At 35.8% G+C, this 27,098-nt stretch overlaps 1 long non-coding RNA gene across 2 annotated transcripts; it reads left to right on the forward strand.

The window, feature by feature from the left end:
- Window positions 1–441: 441 nt before the first annotated feature.
- On the forward strand, window positions 442–18,072 carry LOC135413143 (uncharacterized). Of its 2 annotated transcripts, none has more exons than XR_010430105.1 (2): window positions 442–670; window positions 15,041–18,072. It is a non-coding gene; the product is annotated as an uncharacterized LOC135413143 (long non-coding RNA). The 2 variants fall into 2 exon arrangements; XR_010430104.1 differs by lacking the exon at window positions 442–670 and adding an exon at window positions 1,404–1,533.
- Window positions 18,073–27,098: the final 9,026 nt, after the last annotated feature.

Consider the following 27,098-nt stretch of genomic DNA (forward strand, 5'->3'; position numbering starts at 1 on the left):
ATCCCCTTTAATTAACATGTAGCTAATGCAATCAGAAGTGACTGATGCTTTAGTTTATACAAAGGGTATTTGTATTTTTCAAACCAAGACTCTATAGAAAACAAAATCCTCACAACATGATCTGTAGGGTCCTTCAAAAGGATCTTTTTTCATATAAATTGCATCTATACAGGTTGGGTTCTCAGTGACACAGCTGTATCATTCTAATAATTATTGCTTACATCAGTATGTATCTGAATTTCAAAATTCTTGCTGATACATTTACTGAACTGAGTTTCTTTCTTATACTTGTTAGTCTTGTTTACAACCATGTTAATATTTCACTAAGGCTTAAAATTCAACACGATTTACAATGTGCAAACTTCAGTCTTGACTGTCCCAATGGCAATGCTACAACCTCTGTTGCTTCAGTTTGCATCCACATCACCAGCATCCTGTAGGCAGGTACAAGAAAAAAACCTGTTGAGCTGTGCCTTTTCCTGCCACTGTCACACCCTCTGGCCTGATGTGGACTGTGCCTGCTGCGAGCCAGGCAGCAACTGAAAAGCATCAGGGAATCACATTACATTAGATTCTTCCAGCTTCAAGTAATTAACTCAGCGCATTTTATAGAACTGGGATGATTTTGAAGAAACTCCAATGGAATATATAGACAATTCCCTGGCAATCAGTAAGTGCTGGCTTCCCTTTATTTACTACAAGTTGGGGTTTTCTTATATACATGCTTCTGATCTTTCACAAAACTCTGTACAAATGTATTGGACTTCTTGGTTTTAAGATTTCAGGGAGGCTGCTTTTTAGAGCTAAATCCTGTGGGCAATTTAACACTTTCAATTTCCATTAACTTCAGAATTCCTGGACTATTTATTGGGATTTGATTAGTAATTTGGTGGTAATGTTCAGGCTTTCTCTCATGTGTTTTAAACTTTCCACTACACACGATGTAGATTTCTTTATATCCTAGGAGTTTTTCTATAAAGAAAATCTATGCTATCCTATAGATCATTACAGATACTTTCTGTTTCAATAAGTGTTTTTTTATTACTCTCTCAGAGTCCAAACATATTCCTGTTATTAAATGCATTGTAGACAAATACATATAAAATAAATATAGCATATAGACATATATAGACATGCCAAATATAGTATATGGACATACAGTTAAGTGCAGCTTTACTTTAATAACTGATCTAAATGTCCCCCAGAGCAACAGCACATACTGCGCCCTCAGTAAAAAGAGCTTGAGCTTACATTCTTGTATGAGCCAGCAGTATTGTTTCCTTCTTAACCACTGAAGTTACTTAACCAGTTTGACCAGGATCTAGTAAAGATTTAACGACTCTATTGAGAGCAGTCCCTTTCCACATCCAGTCAGGCAAGTAAATGTTTACACTTTTTCCTAGGCAAAGCAGTAGCAGTTCATGGATCTGCCCTTCACAAACCTTGAATTAGCTTTCATCTTGCTGGCTTTTGTCATTTTCACCTTGTTTACCCTGGCTTCTATCTACAGTGACTCCCATGACAACAAAGAAGGTAATAATTTAAAATAAATGTAGTACTTCACAGGTTTTACTAACTAATATTCTAATTATAGGTTTTGTGATTTATCTTGCTGGTAGACTTACAGTACCTGACACCGGTTTAGGAATAGCATACGAAGGGCAGAGAGTAATCAGTTAAGGCATCAATAAAAGTCACAAGCATAGAAATTGAGATAAGGTATGGGAACAAGACCTTTTAGAGCTGGATCTGCTCACTCAGATGGAGCTGTGCCACACAGCCGAGATCAGCACTGTAACCTCTGAGTGAGTAAGTCGCTGTCCTCTGTAGGGGAGGATTTTCTCCTGGCAGCAGTTCTGCTTCATGGTCTGAGAAGTTATAAGATGCTTAGGCTGGCAAAACTGAGGATGTTTTTGTAATCAAGGTAAATGTTTGTTTTCATTATGCTGAAGGCAAGTATTTGCTCCCTTTTAAGAGTGAAAATGCCATTAAAAGTACAGGGGGTGTCTTTCTCCCATTCAAAATGTTTTAAAATCTGGACCAAAAAATCCCAAGCAGATGCCCTGCTAGTTCTACAAAGGAGATATTTAACATAACCTTACACCATAGGCAGAGAATTCCCGTGTTACAGGCGTAGCACTGTCACAACCACCGTCCTGCCATCTAATCCCCTCCTGGCAGAAGCATCATTGGGGCTGCTGGAGCAGAGCAGGAGCAGGGAACTCTGGCTTTCCCCACCAAAAAAGGAGTTCCTCTCTTTTTCCAGCCTCCTGCCAAGCTTCCTCAAACTGGAGAAGGTGGGAGCAAAAGGAGGTAGGGAGAAAGTGACTGAAATAAACTCCTGAGACACACAGCAATATAGGCTGTTGGTTTCTGCCATATCTGACAGTAAATAACTCTGTGTTAACTTGACTTCTGTATTAAAAAAATATTTATTTTATGAGCATGTCACTGAGCAACCCTAATGGAATGCTCTTAACATTTGTGTCATATTGTAAAACTTTGGGCTGCCTAATAATTTGTGAAAAAATAGCTAACAGCATTAAAGGTGAGGAAGTGTTGCAGTGCTTGCTTCTTGCATGTCAATTAGCTTTCTTTCTTGCTCTTCTGCTCCCTTGCATTTTACATCATTTCTACGCAGAAGGGGAAACTGTTCAAAAACAGTGCACATTTCTGCAGATAAAGTGTGGTTGCCATGAGAACTGACCTCATTGAGACAGCGTGGACACAAGCAGTTTTCCCTGGGAGAAGTCCACTGTATTGACATGGCAAGAACAGCAACTCCTCAGCTCCAAGGAGGATGGGGGAATCATGTGCTATAAGGAATGCAGTCCTCATGGCAACTAACAAATTTTGCATAGGCATGAACTTGAAAATGAGACGTTGTTTCACTGGTCTCTAACTGACATGCGTGTTTTACGAGATTAAAAAGGGGAGTTAATGGAATCATATTGATTTTAAACTTATGCCTTCCATTGCACAAAGACAAGGTTAGGTATCCTTCCTTGCCCTCAGCTTCCACAGTAACTTACAACAGAGGTGTAGTGTGAGTAGCTTTGACAGCATCTCCCTAGCGTCAAAACTGCATGAGAACTTCTCGCTTCTCACTGTCCTGTTTTTATCACCACAGCCACACTTTCAGTCTGCAAAGAGAAAGCTAAGTCTTCTGCTGAGCACTATATGAGAGTAGACTCTTGATGTAAGAGCTCATAGGCACCAAATCCGTCAAAAACCTTGGTGTGCCCTCATCAGGCCTGGTTCTTATGTTCCCGGTATTCAAAGCACCTTGTATGCAATGATCTTGGACAGAACTGCTGTGAGAACAAATCCCACTTACTATGCTAGTGAAACAACCCCTGAATTTAGGCAATGTCCTTCTGCAATAACAGACCCTCAACCATGTTCATGTCTTTTCCCACAATGTTTTTAAAATCTTCTTTAGAGGAAAACCTGGAAAGCGGGGAATCTGTATGAAAGTCTGCTGCCTAAGATGCAGTGGCAACAGGGGAATAAAAACCATATATCTGCTTTGTGCTAACACTGATGGGTGTCTTGTTAGAAACGTGTCTTAATACAAAGCTAACTGAAACAGATATTTCAGTGAGATGTTCTTCATAGCTCTTTTAGCATGCTCATACAGCCCTAGGCCAGTACATTCGACTCACAGCTGAAAGGAATTTCCTTTGATTTCCATCTTACATGTTATCTGAACAGAAAAGGAGGGCTACAGAGGAATTCTAATTTATAATCCAGTTATTTCAGTTCAGTTATTTAAGTGGAGATAGTTGTACAATTGTGGGAGGATGTCTGTGCTTGTTTTATTTTCTCTTGTGGCCAGTAAGCTTGCATGTCATTTGCTTTTTCCACAACACAGAACAAAGTGTGTATCCTTCAGTTATTTGTTTAGATTAGGGAAAAAGAGAAACAGAAATATTATGCTGTATTTCTCAAGCTTGTAAAGCAATTTTTGAGGGAAATGGTCCCAATCTCACCTCGTATTACCGTATTTTATCATGGCATTGTATAGCAGAACATATAGTGCAAAGCAGCAGTTCCTGTGCCAGCTGAAAAGCCAGTGCTCAGTGTGCCACTACAGTGACACAGAGTTTTCCTCCCTCAGCAAAATGAGGGCATGTTCTATAAGATTATTCTGTCTTTGGGAAAATGCAATAATTCATGGAAATGTAAACACAATGTCTTCCTTCAAAAGTCTGTTTCTACCTGAGAAAAGAAAAAAAAGAGATCCGAGAGTATTAATTCAGTAATTGAGGCAACTGAGATACTTAAGAGAGGGCACAGAACAAGTAGAAGGACACTGCAGAAAAATACAGAAGTGTTTCACTAGATTAGTCATAAGGAAATTTAATTCAGAAAACGAAATTTAAAATAAGGCATGTATCATTATGCTATGCACAATAGTAGCTACTGGAAGCAGTACAGAAGCCTACAGAGAACCTAGATGTAAGATCAAGAATATACTCATTGCATGTGCTACAAAACCTTTTTTGTTGGCATTACATATTGTTCTTTACAGTTAGAGGCCTACAGGCCAGCATCTGGCACAAACTGAGATACAAGACACAGACTATAAAAACTGACAAGAATGGAAGCTGGGAATCTGTAGTCGTGTGTCATTCTGAAGGAGGCAGCAGCATATATTTCCTGCCACCCTTTTAGAAGAGGCTAAACCCACTGTCACAATGTATTTAGAACACAATTTTCATGCTCCAGTGCCATTGTTGCTCTTATATAAGGAATAATGGTCAGGAAGCAGTCTTGATTCTTTCTTGGGTGTAGCAGGTAATCCTTGACTTTAATTTCTTGCACTATGTGATCTGTATCCTTCTCAGGAACCAAACCACAGCTTCTTGAAGAAAAGTGCAATGTACTTTACAGAGTTTTGTTCTAAGAAATATAAAAGATGACAGATTTATAGTAAAAAGGTAAAAGGAAGCAAGACATTAATGGCTTGTGATGCATTTGCTGCCCAGGAGAGACAGTCATTAGAACAGTTCCAAGTAGAGTTTATACAATAAATCTCCCACTGGAGGGAGTTGTCTAGTCACCATGAGCCACTAGCTCTGCTACTTGGAGAAGAATTATCCTGCAAAGACCAGAAACATGACTCCCTGGAAGCCTTGCTCTCAACAGTGTCTGTTAGAATTGAAATCTCAAGTCTGAAGATTAAAATGCCTGTCTTGCCACTCATATCTCCATAGCGTGACAAGCTATTCCAAACACAGGTGCATGCAAGGGAGTTCTATTTACTTAGCATAGTTTTGCCTCAGGGAAATTTGATTTCATATGCGCTAACTGAATTTCAGCTGAAGAAATTTACTGTTTTGCACTACTTACACAGCATAATCCAAATGGTGGGACAGTAAGGAAGACACCAGCAAGAAATTCTTTTTTCCCCAGAAAATTTATTTCTCTCTATATTTTTTTTCAAAAAAAACCCCAAAACCAAAAACAAACAAACAAACAAAAAAACCCCACAAAAAACTATACATATAGTGGAAATAAAGGAAGGATTGCCTATAATAAACCACTATTTAAAAAATTTACTTATATTAAAAATACTTAAATTCTTTGAGATGCCTTCTTTCATACAAGAAACCTGGTGCCTTCTCCCTTCTCACTGGTGCAAAGCTCTTAACTCTGCCACTAACACAGAAACTGGAAGGATTTTGTCTGTATTCATGAAGAGTGAGTTGTGGGATTCACATAATAAAAATGGTATTTCAAAAAGCTCTAGTTGCCATAAGGTAAACACCAACCTTCTGTGAAAGTAGAAGTGGCAAACTGACTGTGTTAAACACTATATTTGAGTTTTTCAATGTCTTCTTCCAGTGTGAGGACTTGGGATATCCTGAACTCAGTGCCTCACTACCTACATGGAAGAGAAGGTGTCTGGGTGGTTAGTCAGTAAGAGACGTGAGCTACAAGCACGGCTCTGAATTTCATTGTCTCTCCAGTCTTAGCATTTACTGTCTGCTTGAGTACGTGAAGGGCTGAGCCTTTGTGAGCACACAGGCTGAAAAGTATGCTTTTTCTACCATAGCCAGCCAAACAGGATTTTGGAGGTCTGAGACAGCTTAAAGCCACTGAATCCTGGCAGGTTTCAAATGAAGATACCCTTTTCAAGAGAGTCCATAAGGCCAGATCATGAAACAGGCTCCAATGGCTGCTGCCAGTTCTCCACTGTGCAGGAGGGGTGTAAGCCCACCTCCACAAAAGGGAGAACAAGCAAGATGAATCCTGGCTTTCTAATTACATGAGAAAATTACCTCAGGGTGAATCTGATCTCTGCTTTGAAGACTGATTAAGTATCTTGAATAAAATTTACCTGGTCATAAGATAATATATATAAAATACACATAGAATGTAGGAAGAGTATAAACACTTATGTTATTAACACTTATGTTATTATTGCTATGTTTTAACATAAAATACTCCTGATAGAAGTGAGTTACCATCTAACTTTCCTTTCTGGGATGTGAAATGATAGGGATTAAAGCTCTTGCACAGGCACAGGCATCACCGACTGCTATCTCACAAGTGCCAGCAAACAGCATGAATTTCCAGAGCCTTTTGCTCCTAGAAGGGTAGGTGAGTCCTTTTTCTGAGATATTTAACAAATGCAGCTTTGAGGCAGGGAGAGTTCACTCTTGGATGAACATCTTAATCAAACACTTCTTACAACTCTTTGTTTGGAACACTTTCCGGAAGGTAGCATGAGCTGTTGGCCTACACTTCTCAGGAAAGGTAGAGAGGGAATGTTATTATGCGCTCAACACACACTAAACAAAGCAGTGTGTCAGGCAGAGCCATCCTAGAGTGAAATCAGACTGGAGATCATTCAGTCTACATCTTAGGAGCCTCCTATAGAGCCAAAACTTAAATAAAATTCATTGGAAGCCAGGATGGCCACGTTATCTTTGAATACAGCTGACTACCTGAAGAATACATTATGCAGGAAGACACAGAGATTCTGCCTAGATCCCATGGGAGTGACAATTTGAATTTGCTTTATCCTATATATTATAAGCAATACCATAGGGTACTGAAGGATGCCAGCAGTACATGCAGTTCAATCATATGTGCCTGGATGACTGCATTTCAGTTTGCTCATGTGGGGTGCAGAGACTTACAATAGGATTTATATTGACCAAAAAACCCAACCAACAAGAACAACAAAGAAAACCAACCCACAAAAAAACATCCCAAAGAGGAACATGAGAATGAAACTACATATTTGTAAGATTTTTTTGATCCTTGATATTTAAGAATAGTTAACACAAAAACTAAGGTTTCTGAGCTGATTGCTTTGAAGACTCCACTATTAACCTCTGTAATGATTTCAGTACTGACATACCGGTCAGCAATAGGTACAAAGAGTAAGGGCACTCAAGAACTTGCATCCACTGAAATGTTTAAGATACTTCTAATATTTTCAGTATGTTATATATTAGGAAAGTTTAATATTTCCATGATTTCTCTAAAGACAATTTCTTTTGATTACAAACTGCTGGTAAGTCTTGTGAGGCCATGGAGTCACATGGAATTCTGCAAGCACACAAGTCTGCAGACAAAATCCTTTCTATTTCTCTTACAAAAGTAAAGGCTCAAGCAAGCTTAATGATCACACATTTACAAAGAACAGATTATGCCTAGAAAAATGACATCAATTAAAACTACCAAAATACAGTCAAAGGGAACAATGAATGTTGTACATCAGCTACTACTTTACATTAAAGGGGTATGGGCCAAGTCCTGAGCACTGCAAGAAAGAAAGAGAGTAACATTGTTTCATGATATTCAATAAGTCTGATTACCCTGCAGAACCAAATACTAAGGAAAATCTAATCATGAAATGCAATTTTTCTTAATTGCTTACTAGGAATTCCTGAATAATTTTTAAATAAAATACTTTGCATGACCTGATAAAGTTTTTCACACATTTTCATCCCAGCTAAATCACCAGCTAAGTCCTCACCTGCATATTAACTACAAAGTATAATTTCAGGAATAAAGAGACTTGGCTATGTACTTGCTCTTATAAGAGAAAATTAAAGCATATAAAAACAGTGCTAGATCTGCAAAAGGAAACCTGGGGAACTAATGTTTAACCTCCCCTTAGTCACAAAGGGACACTTTGCACCATCTTGAGGACAATCCCTGGTGACCTTCATTCGATAGTTTAGTATCTGTTTCATTCCATGAGAAAGGGCAATAGCATAATTCATATGCTTGATGTGTTCTACTTTAGAGGTCAATATTTTCAAATGCCAAACCAGCAAAATAGTCAAGTTGAGGTTTTTCAGTTTGGGGTTTGTAATTAATAATATCAGACACTGTGAGATTATACAGTCACTTAATTATTTTTTTCTCAGCTGCCTAACTGTTCTCAGGCTGCACTCAGGTCTTATTAAAGATTGTGTCACTGTTTACAATAATGTAATTAGTATTTTTTTAGACTTTGCTACAATCAGCACTTTTCAGTAACAACTATGTTCCTTCTGTCATTAGGATTTGACCTTGCCCTGTGTGAAAACTCTTTAAAATACTCAGAGTATCTCTCTAATAAGAGGCCAAAACTATATGTGTATCATAAAATATTCAGAAAATATCCTACCTACTTAAGTGAGATTGCAGTAAAATTTCAGTTAATTTGATGAAAGAGAATTTGGAACTTGTATTCCTTGTTTTAAAATCAACCATAAGAGTAAGCTTCTTACAACTCTTGTTCAAAAATAAAGGTATTTTTCAATAACTGCTTTAAACACAGCTTTTTACACAATATTATGGATTTCAGAAGTATTACTTGGGTTTCACAACAGAGATTTCAATACTGGTTTTTAAATTTAATAAAATCACCTGAACATTTAAGACCCCTCAGTATGTGGCATATGTCCCTTTTACTGCTTGCAGTACTTAGAAATGAGGTTTACTGAAATCGATGGGAAAGACTTGCTTGGGCTTCAGATTCAGAATCCATTCAGAACCATGTTTATGACTGACCACAATCACAGCATGTCTCATCTAAGAATATTATCAGAGAACCAAGTAGGTGACTATGATATCCTTAGGTATATGAGAGGATGGAGGTACATTCCAACTTTTCCTCATTTCTTGCTTTCTAATTGAAAGTTCCCTTACGAATTTCCTTCTGAAACAGTTTTAAAAATGCCTGGGATGCATTTTACAATTCTTAAGTTTAGAGAAAGCTTTTGTTGACCTGACTGTCCCTTTCACAAATCAGTAATAAAACTGTATATGATTCATGCTCAAAAGAAGAACTTCTAGTTCTAAAGCCAAAATAGAAAACATGTATTTAAGATCAGTATTACACCTAATAGGGATCAACACAAGAATAGGACATTCTCAAAATTTAAGTAATCCAAACATTGAATCATTTGAAGACACTGAAAGTGGGAGACCATATTAAAATTATGTTCTAAATTTTATTATTTAAAATGAAGCATTTAAAAATGGTAGAGAATTAAAGCTGCTATTGTGGAAGTACTTTTATATTTTGTGTTCTTCTCTGTACAATATATATTTGCACATATACATATTTCTCTTAAAAGTTGTGGAGGTTTTGGGGAACCAGTATAGCTTATAGTAGAATTTGCAGATATACTACTAAAACCAGACTATCACTGCTTAATGGAAATATGGAGCCTTTTACTCTGTTTGGAAAAAAAGTCTGTATGAGACCACCCATGGTGCAGAGACTTAGTAACAATAGAGCCTTGGCTGGATTGAACTATTGGAAGTGCTGAAATACAATCATCTGTATGGCAACACAGACATGGTCTTAGAGGTGAAAATTTGCAGGTAATTGTTGAATAAATAAAATAATTTGTTCAATTTGAAGTAATTATAGTGATTCCTTTGTTTGAATGCAATTTATATGCAATTTTAGTTGCCAGGAATGTGAAAATATTTAAAGGTATAGAGAGAGGCCAGAAGAGGAACAGGTGGATAAAGGTGAAAATTACGTAATTTGCCTGGTAAGAGGAAAACCCTGTAGCAACAAATGTTTTTCTTCCCTGCCTCCCATTCACTCATTGTAAACACCAAGGAGTTGCTTTCATTCGGAAGCATCATTTGTTGCTGCTTCCTCAAGTGCAGATTGAATTCATGATTTCAACTCCAAAATGGCACAATGAGCAGACCATGCAATGTCAGGTGCTGATCAGAATGAAACAGAGGTTTTCCAAGACAGTTGCATCAACATCAAAGACAAAATTTTATGGGTCTGGATCATTAGGAGCAAGACAGTTTTCTTGTCTTGCTTTTTCTTTTTTTGAGAAAATTTCTGAAGAAAACTAATAGGCCTACAGCAAGTCTTCCCACACACAAAAACATTACCAGGGTGCTTTTCAGTCACTCCCTGTCCTCCCAACAAATAGGTTTTAAAGTTTAATAACTCCTTTTTGTGGCAAAACTCAGGGAAAATAATTTACCTTTGAAAAGCTCTAGAGGGGAGGATAAAAAAGAAAGAAAAAAAACAACCCTATGTTTTCAAACTGATGATGTGGGAGTTAGAGTGAACATTAAGACTTTCCCAGGAATCCCTAAGGAATTAGCATATATTATTTTAAGTCCTTACTGCTGTCATAGGATTGCTTTTGAATTGTGGGGTAACACTCATGGATTGGATGACTTTTTTACTAAACTCAGAAGTATACAACCATTTTCCTCTCCCTGTGAGGTAAATGTTGCTGAGATATATATATATCAGAGTAAGTGCCAGCAAGGTTAAGGAGTCCTTCCCAGAGTAAAAAAATAACAGTTTGGGTTGGAAGAAGGCAATAAATAAGATTATTCCACCAGCTCCTGTTCTCTGTCTACTAATTCTGTTTTCCCCCTTAGTAATATGACACTCTTGCACCCCATCTCTGTGAGTGGTGTCTAGAAAAGACTTTTTGAGGACTATGTTTTATGAGTAGGGTGGAGGCTTCCCAGTTTTCTATGTATGGGATAATTCATATTTAAAAGAACATAGAAAGAAAAGGGCTTACCAATCTCAGGGATCTTTCCTGGCTTTGTACCCTAGAAAATGCTAAAGATATGGCAAAGCTACATGTATGAGCATGCACTCAGACTCATTTTCTTCCTAGAAACACTTGGAATGTGAGTGATATTTGAAATTAGTTCATGCTTCTGCTTGGCTCTTATGCTCCTTTCTGTTCCCCTGAGCTCTCATTCTACCTCTGTCTCCACAGACTGCAGGCAACTCCCATCAGGCCAGTGCTGAACTGCACCTGTGAAGTAGAGAGGCAAATGCAGAAACATAAACAAGTGACCTTAGATGGGCTTTTGCATGACCTTGCTGGACTACTGGAAACATACTTCAAATTTACTTTTTTTCTTTAGTTCCCTGTATTCTTCACTACATAGCCTTGAATTACAGATATATATACTGGTTTTTGGATAACAGAGTGGGAAGAAAGGGTGGGGGTAGATTTCTGTGAAAATGCCATAAATCTGTCCTCTGGTTTATAACAAAGGTAAGTTTTTGGTGCATTGACTAAAAATAAAATCACCCTTTCTCTAGATAATTTCACTACTAAATAAGAATGATACCTAAGGTTAAGCAGAAAAATTTTAAAAACACATTTTAAAATGTCAATAAATCCATATATGTCCTCATTATGATTAAATTACACGCAACTTTCACTAAAATACAGTCTATTAACTTCTAAACTGAAGATGTCTTTACTGCCTGTTCCAAAACAAAGGATGCTCCTGACTTCCAGAAACCTTCTCGAAAACACTTTTCAACCTGAGGGAAGATAACAGAGTTCTAAAAAAAACCCAGACCCAACAATATTAAGAGATTGTTATTGTAATTTCAGTATAAGATAATCTAATGTGTTAGGAGGGGCAGGAGAAAGAGAAAATACTAGCCCTGAGTGAGGCAGAATTAAAAGTAGAAAGGCAAAATTGGGCAAAGTAAAGGCAAAAACATACATGTTTTTCAGTAATCTCTTCATATCAAAAATATCTATAAAAAATTGAAACACTGTGAGGTAATTAATTACAAAGGCATTAGAAATTAGAATTAGGTAATCTCAAGCACCCTCTTCCATTCTATATTTCTATAACTCTCTGTTACCTGCTCCCTCTAGAATCAGTCTACATTCCTCTTCCTGCTATGTGTGAACTTACACTCATGTATCTTAAACACAGGGATCTTGAAAACTTCTTTCACTGTGATGCAAACTAGCAGCACTTTCCTTGCATGTGGGACAAGTTAAGAACACCCATATGAACAGGTAGGATGGCTCATCTGGAACTTGTTATGCTAACATAAGTCAGCCGTGTTTGATACAGGCCTTAGCATAAATGAGACAAATGAGAGAGAACAATGCTATGTTATCAGGGAGAGAGCAGAGACATCAGTCTAGTAACAGTTCAAATACAGGACAGGATAATTAAAGAACAAGTTAGACAAATATTTTAATTATTGGATAACAGCACTTTTGAAGGATGCAAAACCAAAAGTTTATATTTTAAAGGTAAGAACACAGACATGTAAGGAATTTAGGACCAGTCAGTTATGGAGAAAGTACAGAGCAGTAGAAGGAGATGAGGGAATAACATAAAAAGAAAAAGAAAATCAAGCTAGACTTCACAACATCTAAAGGCATCACCAGTCTTCTGAGGGAATACAATATTTTTCCTAGCTGTAAATTTATGCAATAGGTCAAATATATGTTGGCCTCATTTTCTTTGATGGCAGATTGTATAGATCAGATATCAAAGTATGTTAAACTTATGCAAAGACTGCAATTTTAAAACCACTAGTGGTGGTCCAAAAGAAAAGAGCTGGAAATGGAGTAACTCCCTAACGACGAATTTCAGGATTTGAATGCTATCAAAGTAGAAACTATATTCTATTTTATACAGCTAATAAAGGTCAAACATCTGAAAAGATGGACTGGGATGCATATGAAACTGTAAAATGAAGGAAAGTAGTAGAGCTTCCCAAAGGAAAAGTAGAAACCAAAGAAGTAAGTTAACACTAGAGATTGAAGAAGTGAGAGTTTTGCATAAAAATTGTTTATACATACATTTAAGCTCCTCTCACTTCCTTCTGCTATTAAAGAAAATTAGAAAGGCCCACAACATGCCAAAGTTAAGATATATGAAAATAAAGCCAGTGAGCTCCTTATCTATAGATAAAATGCAGGGGAAAAGTCAATTTTCAGGCAATAAAAATACAAAAGTAGGGTGAGACCAGAGATATAAAAGACCAGAGATGCTGTTTAATAATCCACCAGTTCTCATGTCTAATTAATGCTCTCAGGCACATGGACATTACAGAGAAAACTGCAGACTTAAAGATTAATGAACTTACCATACCATGGCTAAACCAGGATCAGTTTGATCCCAACCTAGAATAAATAATAAAAAAGTGGAGGCTGCAAAAAAAAAAAAAAATAGAGAGAGCTCGGAATAAATTAGTAAATTTATACTATAGAGTGGCACCAAGCTTTTTTTAGAAAATAGGAAGACTCTTTTAATAAAAGTAACAAGGCACATTGAAACAGGGGTAAGATACTCTGGTTTGATTTTGTTATGCATATTTTATTTTTCTAGGTTTATAACTAAAAGTATTAAAACGCTGCTCATATAATAAACTCAAACAAATAGAATAACACTCTGCTAACAGTCACAGATTATATAGATAGCTATATAGAAGTGCATTTGTCAATAACTAAAGTGAACTTTTTAACAAGTTAACAAAAGTGGGAAGTAGGATACTCAGTTTATTTGTGATATTTCTTCCTATTTTACAATACTCGAAATACTTTTAAAGAAACAGAAATGCTGACAAGATTTTCAGAAATCACTATCAGACAATTCTGATATGCATACCCCCTGATGGTGGCATTCTGAAGGAAAAAACTCATTAACAAAATTTGAATATACTTGGAAAAAAAAATGAAAACATAAATACACTTACAGATATTTAGTGCTGGCAAGTTCTAGAAAGTTATCTGTGTGCACTTAATGGCAAAATGGATTTATAGAATTTTTTTCAAAGCTTTAGGGTCTACAACTCAATAAAATTAAAACCAGTTACATGTGAACTGTTGCAACTGTTTCACATGCTTAGAGTTTATTGATTTTTTATTTTGGCACAGTATATCAGGGATATAAAACTAAAGATGGTTTGAATACAAACTTATGGAATGTTAGACTTTGATTTTATAAACTCAGAAAATATGTTCAGATTTACAGATCTTTTCTCAATTTCAAAAAATTCCCTACTACCAATCAAATAAATATTTGAAAAAATGTTATTATTTTTTTTACTTATTTTAAAGAGCGGTACTTAAACCACACTGAAAACCAACCAAATTGTAATCTCTCATGGTAATGAAAGATTATTCCTTCTGCTACCATGACGTGAGGTTTTAGTTATGCTTTGGAATTAGACTTGCTAAAAAAATTCCAAGCTTTGAAATTTTTTTGACTATTTTTAGTGGGGAAAACAGGTAGTTCTATGCACATATGAAATGTATTCACTGCTAAAAAGAGAAATGCTATTTGACATTGGTCTGAAAACATTAATTACTTTAATTATTTCCATTAATTCAATTATTTAAATTTCCTTCTTCTTCCAAACAATCATGACACAACTTTCAGTCACAAGCAGCTTGAAATAAAGGGAGGAACATTCTTTACCTATTCCACATCTTTTCCACTGCCTGGTTTTGGTTCACAGTTAATTCTAATAAAAAAAACAAGAACTTGGGAAACACACAGATGGCCACACACTGTAAATAATATGGTTGTCTTACGTGGGCGGTATGTAAAACATTGCTTCTTCACTCCCTTATATCAAGCCTGAAATCAGAAGGCACTTGGTGCTGATACGCCTTTTGCATTTTCTATTTTTAATTTATGTAAAAATTGTATTACTTTCAAAAATAAGTCTTCTCAATTAGGAAAATTTTATGTAACATAATCTCTCCAAAATCTAAAATGTTTTCATTAATGATAGCTTTATTCTCTCCAGAGGAAAACTATGCACAGGAAGGATACAAGAAAAGGAGCAAATCCAAGAAGAAAAAGAAATGTTCAAGTATGACTGAAGTGGTTTAGAATACTACCCAGGTCCACTGTTGGAAACACTTCTGAAAGAGGCAGCTCTGGAAGCTGGTCACCTGAAGACAGTGAGAAAACGGATGTGAGAAAGGAAGGACCTGATCATCCATCAGACGGAATCCAGACGTGACAATTAGAGTTAATGAACCACGACCCATGAAGCTGCCTCAGCACCTTTTTACAACCCCACTTCATGGCCTTAATAAAACTACCAGGGCTTATTTTACAGAGCACATCTGCTCTAAATTCTCAAAGGAGAAACTTTGCATTCAGAAGTTATGTTTGGTTTCTTCACCACTTTTCAGTCATGTATAAAGAATATTTAACAGCTGTGTCTTTACTTTTCTATCTGTTCAGTCAACAGAACATAGGAAGATAATGGGTTTTTGTATAATAAGACTGCATTGTTATAACAGTTATTTAGTTTACATTAACATAATAAGCTGCTGAGGATGACTGAAAAGTACCAGGCAATTTTTTTTATTTCTCCAGTGTAATGGCATCTATATGCAAGTATTACCTTTGATTTCAGATATTTAGAAATAGTGTGCTCTACAAAAATCAGGTTGATTTGCTGCTTTTCAAATATGCCTTGGTACTGAAGTCTTCAATTTCTTCACAGAGCAGGTATGGCTAAGCAATACCTCTTCCTTCCCTAAGTCCAGAAGATCTGCTGAACTTCTAAGCCTGAGGTTGAAACTGGTCTTTCTTGCCTTACAGACAAAGGATTTCTGCAGTTATCCAGTTTTTGGATCCTACCCATTTCCTTAGGTCTCGACTACCAATTCCATACCCACACTGCTTCTTCTGTCCAGAAGCAAAAAGAAGCCAAGGGGAAGGACAAAGTAGCTCATAGATTAATTGTTAGAAGACTCCCTTTTGCATAGTAGGAGATGACTGGAAGAGCTCTGGTATGGACTTTAAGGTATAATACATACAGGGAAGAAGTTATTTTGTTCCTCACCATAGTAACATGAATGAAAATATGACAAAATTGACCCTGTTGTATCACAAAGCTTCAGATGGCAGTTGTTGAGAAGCCCAATTATGATGTATTGCTTTCAGATTGTCAGAGTTTTTCAGCAAAGTAAAGAGAATACCTTCTTTTGATATTGACCACTAATTTAAAAATTAATCAATCTGCATATTAATCCACGACTGAATCAATGCTAGAGTCATTTGTCGGAAGGATAGTATATTTTGTCATGACATTATTGGTCAGCCAAGTCTGATATGTATACAGTGCTAGCACAAAAATTATTTTCCCAAAACAAATCAATTCCCTATGAAAACTGATATCTAAATTACCATTGCTTTTTGGTAATGGTAGACAATTCCAGGAACACATGTCCAGTTTGGCCCTTGTCAAAGCCTCCTACAGTAAAATATATAATTCTTCTCTTTTTATAATAAGCAGAAAATATCAACACGTTCAGGAGACATTCTGCTTTGTTTGTAGGAACTCAGTGGGAGCCTGTGCCTCATTTAGACTTTGCCACTGAGTTCTTGCAGCTTGGTTCAGAAACCTGCAAAGGCAAGATAGTAAGTGCAGAGCAAGAGCTCGGGAGTGATGTCTCATGGCCAGCTGCATTCCAATTCCCTCAGTGAGTTAAAAAGTGATTGGTCACATCCTGCTTCTGGGGAAGAAAAAGACCCTCAGCAGCCAGTACCTGTTTAACTCTGAACTGAAAGAAAACCACCATTCAGAAGAGTCCAGTTTGGTCTTGCACATGGAAATGTCTGTGGTGCAGGACTTCATTGGGAGCTGTTGTCTTTCAAGGGAAGTGGCTCACAGAGCTTTGTATTAAATTTTTTTTTCTATACTTTAAATAACAGATTAAATAATAAACCACTTAATTTTATTCTAGCAAAGTTTTCTCAAATAAAATTAGAAAAAAGTCTTACATTGTTTTAAATGGCTTGGTAATAAAAATCCCTGAAACTGTTACTCTTAGTGTACATACTATTGATAAGACAAGTTCAGGTTTATCTTCTTTCCTTGTTTGTTTGGTTTTTGTTTTAACCTTCCTAGAGCTCATTAAATGTATTGAAATCACAGTCAAACTAGCGAAAAAATAATATGTAAAGCTTAAAAAGTAGCAAAATTTAAAAATTATTGAAATAGTGTTTGCTACAAATACCTTCTGCCTTGCTTAAACATCAAATTATTTTTGCAAATTTGTGTTCAGAGAACATATACAACATAGCAAATAAACCACCCACAGACTGAATCATGTTTTAAATGCCCACTACTTTAATAATTTCCTTCAAGCCAATTCTACTTCAGTAACTAAAGAACATATAACATAACAGAAGAAATAATTGGTTTTAACTTCAAGCGTCATATAAAAACATTTAATGGAAGATCTCTATGTAAACAAAGCTTTCTATGAGAAAATGCTCTACTAGACATTTGTGGTTTCATGAGCTGTTTACAAGTCATTCTATTCTAACACTTTTTATTTAAAAGTAACAGGAAATTGTATTTCATCATAAACTTTGTTTCTTTGGGGTTTAATTAATTTAATTATTTTTAAATTATTGTTTTGATGACATTTAATATACAAAGCAGTCATTTTGATTGAAAAGAAAACACTGTTCCTAATCCAATATTCTTGTCCAAAATAACTCATGTTTAGAGGGAGACACAGCAAGGAAAAAAAATATTAGATGTTGACTCAAAGATATGAGAGCATTTAACTCAGAATTGTGGCTTGGAAGAGCCAGATCAGGCATGAACATTCAGTCTTTCTTGGCAGTTACAGTCCAAGTTTTTGTATACATCGTAACCAAAACTAAAGCGAACTTTCCAGTTTCTTAATTAATAGAAGATATACAGAACCAACCTCCCAGCACAGTACGTATATTGAAAAATGTCATGTGTACTAATTAAATTACAGTATTAAAAAAAAATAAAACATCTATGTGTACCTTCTCAATCTATATTTTCAGCAGCTTATGTCCTACTTTCCTTGCTGAGATGTTTTTCAACTTTGTCTTGAAGGCTCTCTTAAGACAAAAAACTAACAATAAATACTAGAAAGAGATGTCTGTCCGCTTGAGGAGATCCTCTGAACAGATCACCATACACTTACCTAGTTAAGAATCTGATTGCAAAACTGTTTAAGCTGAACTATGTAGAAACTACTGCGAAATAAGAATATCTACAAAGGAGCTGTATTACTTTAAAAATGTTCCATAGTAAATCAACTTAGCATTCTTGTACAGGCAAAGACTGAATCTTTCCCAGACATGTTGGCAGATACCACTATACAGAGATAAAAACACTTCTTACGTTATTGCCCAGTCACAACAAACCTAATTTTAATGATTTGTAGGTATAACCATTGGAACATTGAAGGTATCATAGAATCCTCACCTAATTACTTACCTAACTGTTAAGAAATAGGAAGCAGCTATGCACACACAGTTAAAGAGGTAGAAGGCCTATTACTAGGAGCATACAGTTACACACTACTGGACTAAAATTCTGTGCTGTCTTCTGTTATTATGCACAATTCAAAGATATTTTTCTCATTATGCTCTATTACGTTCTGTAAGAGAGCAACACCTTGACCTACCACCTTGAACAGCTGTACACTTTCCTGAAGGTAATTTCAGCCCCTCATGAGTATCCTCCTTCTCCTGCCATTTTAATACCATTAGTTCTGTGACATACGGTAAAGTTTTCCAGATGTAGAGGACCCAAGTAAAGATCCTGGCATGAGACATGTCTTTCAAATGATGTAAATCCAGTTTTGTTGAAATCAGGAAGATTTTTACAGTTGAATTCAATTAGGGAAAAACTTAGACTTACTAGCCCGTTCCTACTCATGTCACGTGTTAGGGAAGAGAACCTGCAATTTTGGAAGTGATTTGTTCAGCTTAATGGCCACATCCTCAGGACTGAAGTTAATTAATTTTTTATTAAAAATTCTCATAAGAGTAATTTCCCCATAAGGGAAGTAACCCTTTCCAAAGCATAACATAGACATGAAGTAAATATTTTCTTGTTCTGAGATTTAGCGGTTATTACTCCTTAGTTCTACTCATGAAGTGTACTATTTCTGCACTGACTGACAGGAATAGTTCCTTCTGACTGTTGTCCTTCTTATTAAGCTTTATTAGGTTATTAACAGTAAGAAGCAGAAAAGAAACAGTACTGTTAGTTGAGAAAGTTAATTTCAGAAAGCAATGGAAAGTACCTTACCAAAAAGGTGGATCTAAGCCATGAGCTTTAATGAGGTAATAAAAAACACTAAGAAATAAAAATAAAAAAAGTTGTGTGAGCAATTATTTTACATGAAATTGTGTAAAGAATTAATCATACCAGATTATCATTGCAGCCATATAGAACTTTTATATAGTAGATTAACAGTTGAAATCCATATGAGATTATTATTTATATGTACACCTGAATATATGTTGTACTATAATAGAAAGTATTTCATAGATCTTCCAAAAAATCTTGCAGCTATAGACTTCCATTTCATTTTGAATGGAAATATTTTTATATTTTCAGGCAACATGTATAGATTTTGATTATTGGTACTGAGTCATTTAGTAATATTTCATTTTTAGTTTCATAATTTATTTGCACCACAGTGAAATATGCAACCTAGTTCAAAGCTAATGATACATAAAGTATTAACCCTGACAGCTGAATAGGGTCTTTATATTGAAAAAAAGAAAGGTATGAGTAAAGAAAGAGAGGACAGAGGCACTGACAGGCATAACCATGATTCTTAGGAAAACATACTTAAAGAAGGCACATCACAGCATTTCTATGCAACCCAGCTCTTACAGTCTAAGGGACAGCTACACTAGCTGCTCTACACTAACTTTCTACATGGGCACTTATGCACTAAAAGAAGGGGAAATTTTACATCTTTAGCTTAACTCACTTTCAAAGAAGACTAAAAATAGTGGTCTTGGTTTAATATAAGATTTAAAGGTAATACCTTTAGCATGCTATTTTCTTGCACCAGATAATTCTTAGTCAGCCATCTCCATCCTTTTCCATTACAGACTACTGGTAACTGTCCTCTCTTTCACTTGGAAGTAGTTCAGAAGTCTGGCCCACAAGTACTAACATACCCATGTCATACGAATTGACACTTGACCAAGTCTCAAATTCATCTTAGTATTTTCTGAATAATTAGCAAACAAGGAAAATAAACAGGAAGATCCTGTTTGGAAACACCTCACTTTGAAGGACTGACAAAAGCCACCTCACTATAGCCTTTGCAACCAAATGACATTTTCTATGACTGGCAGAATGGAGCAGTACATAGTATTTATAGGGGATCCCTTTGATCCCAAGAGTATCATTTACCTGTGTTATGGCTCATTTAATTATTTGTCTTCTCAGTCAATATCCTTTGATGTAACAAATCTCAGGATGCCAGTCTTCTGATATATGGCAAAGTAATTAATTCCAGTAATAATATCTTCAAAGATGATGTTGCAATTCAACACAGAAGAAAAAAGCCACAAAAGAAGAAAGAGGTTAGACACAAATAGTATATCTCTCTAATTCAGCTAAGAACCAAACTTTGTATGTTAGTCTGAGTGAGTTATTTGGAAGATTTAGATACACCATATAGCCTTTTTCTTTGTTTCATATGATACATGTAAATCTTGTATTTATTAAAAGGTAATTAACAGATGTAAATTCATGGGACTATATGTTTATATGTTTTTAAAAAAAGGTTACATTAAAGTGCTAAATATAGGATTCACTTATTTTTTTGAAATTAAAGAATTCAGGATGTAGTCTCATTCCTTTCCTAATAACACTCAAAGTACAGTGATATTGAAGCCATGCAGCACACACATGGGCCTTTATTTCTGACTTTACAACTTGTGCAATTTTTTAAGGTTGTTCAAGTCAGACCAAAAATGAGTTCTGTGTAAAAAAAAAAAAGAGAAACATACACTGTTGCTGGGGTTTTCTTATCCCATTCTATAGTGTACCTAAGCTTCTGGTTATTTTCTACATTTTGAGCATCACTCTTGAGCTGCTTCGACTATAAGGGAGTATGCCCACTTTCCTCATTAAATCCCAAGAACAAGGCTGACTGCCAAAAGACAAAGTTCAAACTCAGAAGATTGAAGTCATGTCTGCGTAAGCTAGTAGTACAGCCCCAGGGGAGAAGACTTGCAGAGCAAAACTGTTGGTGCCAAGAATGCAACATCCACAATACATGTGTTTCAGGTGGGTTACTCAGACTACTTGATAATCAGCTTATGTGGACTGAATGTTGATTAGCAGTTGGACTTCATCTTGTACTCACCTTCAATTCATAACTAGTGCAAAAAGAATCCACTTCACAGTTTCTGATACTGCTTCATGACATGAAGTCAAGCACAATAATTGGAAATGAGTGGGAGATTCATTTTAAAAGTGCACTGCTGATATAAATCCCAAATTGAGCAAGCAGCTGGACAGGGTATGATTTCATGAATGAACATACTAGTGTAGCAGCACAAAAACTTGAAGTTTAATATTCTTACCTGCTTTGTCATAATTCAGGCAAAGTAGTCAGCCCTAAAATTTGACATTTTACTCTGCTTCACATATTCTGACTCTAAAGAGCTGAATTAAAATTAGGCCTGGAAGCAGTCATGCTGGAAGCTTAAAACTCTATTTGCATATACCTATTACTTTCTTCACAGAAGTTTTCTGCAAAGACACAATTTATAAGATTAAAAGGTGCGATCTTTTCAACCGATTGAAACAGACGAATTTGAAAAGTATGTAAAATCTGACATTTTTTTCTGGGTGGCAGGGTTTGTTGATAAGAAATTTTCTTTATTACTACCCATGTTTGCTCATTTCTGTAATGGGATGATGACTGTAGTAAAGGTCATATTGGTTCAATACAGCATCACAAAAAAGCATAGAAAGTTTTGAACTATACATCAAAGAAATGTCCTTATGAATTTAATAATTTTATCTTTTTTTTATTAGATATGCCATTAATTATCTGTTAACATGGAAACTGCATAAAATGTTAGCCATTTATACTTGGATGCAAGTCCAAAATAACACTTGAAATTATAATTAATGAAAACTTAGCTCTTCAGCTGTTAGCTGTATGACCCAGTGTCTTTTTTCTGAAGTAAAAGATTATATGGAGAGAAATATTATGGCTGGAGAACACTACAATGCTTCAGAAGAGCTGCACAGCCATGACTGAGAGAGGAGTAAAGAATTTCTTATAGAGGTGGAAGATTTTCATCCTTTCTCCTTTCTCCAAAAACCCTGGGAAAACAGGAAAATAATGGATAAGTACTACACAGTCCTCATGTGGCTTCTACCAGCCCTTCATATCAGTGCCTGTCAAAGCTTCATCTACAAGCTGATTTAACATGTAGTCACTCAGAATGGTTGCTTTCATATCAAACCTCCTTATCTACCTGCTCTGCTTGTGATAGATGGAAGAGGTCATGGCCTTGGGAGGAATTATTTGCAGATCTTCCCTCTCTCTTTTTCAGTTAGTTTTTTATTTGAAAGGGAATCTGAGTGGTGTTATTTACAGCCCTGTTAAGGGAGATTAGCAGAACAGAAGGACAATGATACAGATATAAATTCTATGGTGTTATTGCTCCAGGCCAGAAGAGATGAAAGGACAGCGCTAAGGGCACAGCATTTTGGTGTCTGCTTTCAAGTTATGGCCAGGAACCTGAAGGTAACAAAAACATATCTACAAAAGTATTAAAGGGTCATGATATGGATAGATGCTTTTAGGTATCCAGTAATCTCCTCCTCTTCCTTTTTCTTCCTCTTCTTCCTTTTCCTTCCTACTCTTTTTTCCTCCTCCTCTTCTTTCTTCTTCCTCTTCCTTCCAATCAACAAGAATGTATTTTGTTTAACATTTACTACACTTTTCACTACTTAAAGGGCTGATATATGGGGGTTTTTTCTGTGTTATATATTTAATATAAAATATATAATTTGCCAAAATGATACTACATATAATTTTATTATCCTTTAATTTTTGAAAATTTATTATTTTAGAACCCTTAAGTAAAAAGTGTGTAATTTTTTTGCCAATCATTTAATTATTGTGTGCAATATTTATCATTTCAAGACTTAGTTTTTCTGCTTAAACACAGTATTTGAAACAAAGCTTTCTCTACAGCAAATATTCTATCTTTCTATGTTACATATTTACCATGGTAGAACACCTAGCACCTCTTAAAATTACCCATTACCACTTGTTTCAGAATGTCGCTATTGACATTCTAATGTGCTGAATCAATTATGCATGCACATGCTGAAATTCCTTTTCAGACCTGAAGTCTGCAGTCAGATGCATTTGTAGTCATAGATTTCATAGCTAACTATCTCAAACCCACTCATAGCATCTATGAGTACCAATAAATCACTAACTTCCTGCAGGCAGGAATTCTCAGAAAAATATTTCCCTATTTTAACAGCATCTTTTTCTTTCTTTAAAAATCCAGACTGATAGTAAAAGTAAATTAATTTATGTATTTTTGCATTAAAAAAAAATAAATTGTAGAGCTGTTATAACTACTGTATTTATTAAGATGTTTCAAAGTGTTATAAATGACGTCTAATTAATTATTTAGAAGAAAATTTGTTGAAACTTAAGTAACTAGCTTTCAGTCAGCATTTATTTGATTTAAACTCACTTTAGAGTTTGAACACTTTTTAGATGTAAATTTAAAAGCAAAAAGTCAAAGGTGACTTAAATTTAAAATGAAAACTCCAAAAGTATGCTCTTCCTGAATATTCCTTAAACTCCCTTCTACTTGACAGATATAACAGTGCTTATCTTAGAATGATAACATGCGATCTTAAAGAATGAACACCAAATGAAGTACAAATATCTGCATAGCCACAAGCCCAAAATTGACACTAACTTGGAGATTTGGTTTTACTTCTCATTTTAAGGCCCTGAAGCTGAGTTACTGGAGATGGCATAAGCTGCTTTCACTGTAGTTGCTGTGGCCTTGGCACATTTGAACTGGTTACAGAAAATGGTAAGAAAACAAGGGCATGACCAGAAGATGGGGTCTGGAAGAAGGATGAGAGTTAGAGACACAAAATCAGGAAAGCAGAGGAGGGATAACAATAAAAGAGAAATATAAAAAGAATTATGGGATTAGGGAAGGAAGAAAAACCACAAAGAGAAAGTAGAAAAGCAAGGAAGGAAGAAATAGATTTTGAACAAAATGTGTTTTACTCCACTGTATTCCTCTAATCAATAGTTACTCCTAATCTTATACTAAAAGAAGGCATTATATTGGAGTTATTTGTGTAGTACAAGAACTACCTCTCTCCATTACGTCACTTAAATTACTTAGATATTTAAAACTTTTTTTCTTTCCAACTTGCCTCTTAATCTTTATCTCTAGATTCTTAGACTTCTTTTTTTTAAAGTCTTCAGTGAAAGATTTTGTACTACCACCCTGGGCTGAACACTTGCTCTTAAATAGATGTAACAGAAAAATGTTATGCTCATTTGGTTTGCTTCTCATAAGTTTCAGCATGGCATAACATTTCCTTGACAGTGCTTGCAAAAAGCACAACTGGCAAGCAAAACAGCTTCCCTTTTTGTCACATGAACACAATCAAGCTCAACAAGCTCAAGAACACACACTCAGCAACATTGAAAAATATGGAAGAAGAATTTCAAGCAGAAGAACAATTCACTATAAAAAGAAAGGGAAACTTATAAAGAAAAGGATATGATAAGAGCAATTGATGCATACATTCTGCATGCTGAGGAAAACATCGTGTAGACATCACTGCTGCTCATTCATAGCACAGAAGTTCAGTGCTTGCAGCACTTTAGTGCTCACTCATTCTTTAGTGCTCATTAAATTATCTACATTTCTTTCTTTTTAAATATTTTTCCCCTGCTTTTGGCAAAAACTTGCTTATTGTGTGGTTTAGCTACCTCCTTTCATCAAGGTGTCACTTTCTTTATCTTTTGCATTCATGTCATCCCTTATTACACTTATCTTCCTCCTCCCAGATTTGTTCTACAGACTTTGTGAGGACATAAAAAGTGCAGTGGGAATATGAATGGCAATTCTCAATTATTTTTCTTACATCGTGTTTTTATCAGTGCCCTGTCATATTGAAAGAAGTTGTCTATGCCTCCTGTTGTGATTAATTTATATTTGTGTGTTGTTTGCTCTTAAAGTATTTGTTTTTGTTCAGGTGGATATCTAAAAAGCAGTACTATTTCAGGGAGGTAGCTTTTGGTGTTTTGGTGACAGGTGACCTAAAGTTGCTCTGTATTTGCTTAGCTGAATTGGCTGTAGATAAGAGTTATACTGAACAGTCTCCCCTTTCCTTAAAAAGGGGTTAAGGCTCATGCAATCTGTGATATGTCTTTTCAAATTTAGGCTCCTCTCTCACTGTTTCTCTTCACAGAATCCTACTCCCTTACTTCAAAGCATTACTAACTAGGAGAGTGACCACCTGAAATGTGCATAGACCTTAACAAGTCTTCCCCAAGAGCCTGTATCACATATTTGACAAGTTCATACAATACCTCCTTAACTTTGCCACTGAAGGGAACTAGCACTGGACAAAACCTTGCAAAGGAAGCCAGACCACTAGATGAAGATTCAGCCTGAAAGTCCTCATAGAGGAAAGCTGTTAAGCAAGTGCCTAAATTGATCTCTCTTCAGCAATCCGCCCTTGAACGTATACAATAAAAGCCTTATTGAGCAAGGACAGCTCACTGAAAGGAGGCCTGAGAGCAAACCATAGCTCCACTTGAACTGGACACTTCACTAGTGACAATGACAAAACTGTACTTCTATAACTGAAACTGTGGTAGTTTCCAGGATTCTTAGATTTTCAGTAGTTACCTTTTGTTGGTTGAAATTGTTTTCCCATCTTTAGACTCTTTTTGAAGCATCCTTGTCTTTCATCTGCTACTGTCCTTTTGTCCTACTATGTTGAACATTAGAAAAACCAAAAAAATCTGAAACCAACAAACACAATCAACCTAAAAAGTTCAGAATGTTGCAAAACAGAGAAAATTAATTATATTTTTAAAAAATTAATGCAACAGCAGTTACCAGAAACTGATGTTATATAGATTGCCTACACTGACAAAATTAAGTTCAGTGCCAGAGCGATTCAACGCTCACTGAGGTACCTCTGAAAATGTATACATTTTACCTTCAGCCAAGTTCTACTTCTCTTTGCTAAGAACAGAAGGTTATTTTAAATTGCTTCCATTTCCAAACATTCAGTTCAAACGGTCATTGATTTGGGAACCTAATGAGTCTTTAAGGGCTGCTTTTAAGACATCAAACCAAATCTTTTAGTATGTTGAACTGCAACTTGTAATTGTAGTAGATTAAGAATTTTAGGATAAAAACATTGTCTTCATCCATATTCACAAAACATATATATGTCTTGTTCACAGGATTTATTAGTGATATTTTAAAGAGCAATCTAAGACAGAATCACAGTGCTCAAGAAATAACAACAACAAATTAGCATGTAGTGTTTTACTTCAATGCCTTCAGTCACCTCAATGAAAAGAATGGAATAACTCATGACAAAGCAGTAACCAAAAAATGGGATAAAATAGAATTCAGCCCTTAATCTTCCATCTTATTCTAATGTGCTTGTGTGCATAGGCTTGAAGTTGTAGACTTCAACACATTCAGGTGACTTTATTTTCTCATAAGTAATACTCTTCCACAGCTCACTTTTTTGGCTTTGTTTGTTTGCATTTTTTTATATGGCTGGTGACCTCTAAGTGACTGTCTATGGTAAGCCAGCCTTCACAACACCTTCTGTGGCCCACTGACCACTGGTGATTCTGTTCATCTTACCTTCACTGAGATGCTCAGAGGTTATCAGTTGTCTCCAGCATAACTGGGTGCCATGACAAGATGGCCTTACACCTAAGTCCTATCAAAGTCCTTCTCAAAGGATCCTAATACAGTTTATCTGCTGGTTT

Source organism: Pseudopipra pipra, chromosome 4 (genome assembly GCF_036250125.1).
Source record: "Pseudopipra pipra isolate bDixPip1 chromosome 4, bDixPip1.hap1, whole genome shotgun sequence".
In the NCBI taxonomy this organism is placed as follows: Eukaryota; Metazoa; Chordata; class Aves; order Passeriformes; family Pipridae; genus Pseudopipra; species Pseudopipra pipra.